Below are 1,990 nucleotides of genomic sequence, written 5' to 3'. Positions count from 1 at the left end.
AGATCACAGGGTTATTATTGAATAGAAAACTAAAGTCTTCCCCTTCCTGGAATCCTGTGGACATGAACCCCTACAATAGAGCAAAAGGACGTTACTCTTCCCACCAGGCCAGAACTGTCCATCTGTGGGGCAGCTGGTAGGCTTGCTCGCTGGTGCACCAGCTGCAAGCACTTTGCTTGATTAGTGCGTGAGCACGTGTGCATAGCCTACATAAGGCTATGGGTGCTTGCACTGGAGAGCATGTGCGGGTTGCCTTCCTGCCACTGTGGGGCGATTTTGCTGTTTGCCTGAGAGGTGGTTTCTCCTTCCTGTGTGCTTGTCTGTCATTGTGAGACTTTATTAAACGAAATGGCCCAGAGCTTTCTGGCTCTGCAGTTTTTCTACCATCTGCCCAAATCCAAGGTGGACCTGCCTGGCTGAGGCCACCAGCATTACACTCTCCCAAACCTCATAGGCTAACTAAACATCTGCTCCCTCGCATCGCTCTGGAATGGTCACAGACTATCGTCCCTTTCTGTGTGCCTTGACCAGAAATGGAAAAACAGCTTTATTGATTAATCCAGCTTGGTTTTTTAAAAAAAAAAGTCTCTCAAAACATGGGAGTGTAGGATAAAACAGTGTGATTAAAAATAAAAAAGTAGGAGCTGATTGGTCCCACCTAGCCACACTCAGGTCCAGTGAGGGCAGGATGCGTGAGGCTGAGTGGAACCAGAAACCAGGTCTTCTCCTACCCTTCCAGGGTATCTGTATCATTGTGAGCAGGACCACCACTGGGGTGGCTGAAAGCTTCAGCCTCTAAGCCGGGCTAGTGCAGAATCATTGCATCAGGTCCAGACTAAAGCCAATGCCTGGTTTTGCCCTGCCGTAACCACTTTGTAATGCAGTAACTGAAAAATTCCAACTGTGCCTGTCCCAATGCCTTTTATCAGGGAAAACCCAGACCCTGGACCCCCAGTTACCACACTAAAGAGAAGAGTTTTACTTCTCAATGATCCTCCTACTACCTGTCTGTGGGAGCTGTGTTAGTCTTGCTCGCTAGTTTGCTGGCTGCAAGCACTTTGCCTGATTGGTATGTGAGCATGTGGCAGCACCACGTGTGCATGGCCTATGTAAGGCTACGGGTGCTTGTGGTCAGGGGGGATTGCAGATGGTGGATTGCCTGCCTGCTGCTGTGAGGGGCTATTCTTGCTGTTTCTTTGCCTGAGAAGCGGTTTTCCCTCACCTGTGTGCTCATCTGTCGTTGTGCGACTATTAAATGGAAAGGCCCAACACTTTCAGACTCTACAGTTTTTTTACTGTCTGCCCGAATCCATTGTAGACCTGCCTGGCCTCGGCCACTGGGCCATTGGCATTACACTGCCCTAGGAGGATGCTTGGGTATTCCTGACTACAGGCAAGACAAGAAGCAAGTCAGCCTGTTTTTCTGGGTGAGTCTTTCCCTGGACAGAGAACAGGATGCTGCTCCTTATCCTGGAGTCCTTCACTCCGGGCCCCTACCCTTTCTGCTTCCTACTGGGAGTGCCTATCTTCACCTAACTCATTCTTGCCCTTGAAGAGGTGGTAGAGGCCACTTCTCTAGGCTTTCTCTAAGCATCCCACAGCCCCTCTTCCTCTCTCTGTCCCAGTCCCAATGCCATTGGGCAGTATCTGTTTCTATTAGAGTCTACGTTCATGGGCAGAGCTGGTGATTGCCAGGCTCTGAATCTAGTAGAGATGTAGGATGATTTTTAAATGAAGGAACAAATGAAACCAAAGAACCCCAAGATCCTAAAACAGCAGAATGGGACCAAGTTTTAAAACCATGTCTCTCTGCAGAGACCATGAAAAGAGCTGGGGAAGGGAAACAAAAAGACATCGTTACATTTTGTATGTCTGCATCAAATTTCCTTAAGAGGTCTCCATTTCTTAATAATAATAATAGTAATTGAAGTTAAGTCTGGCCTAAGTCTCTCACTTGGTTACTGAAGTAAAGAGAAGGGGAGAGGGAGCA

Source organism: Saccopteryx leptura, chromosome 3, assembly GCF_036850995.1.
Source record: "Saccopteryx leptura isolate mSacLep1 chromosome 3, mSacLep1_pri_phased_curated, whole genome shotgun sequence".
NCBI lineage: Eukaryota > Metazoa > Chordata > Mammalia > Chiroptera > Emballonuridae > Saccopteryx > Saccopteryx leptura.
Note: the sequence above shows the minus strand (reverse complement) of the source record.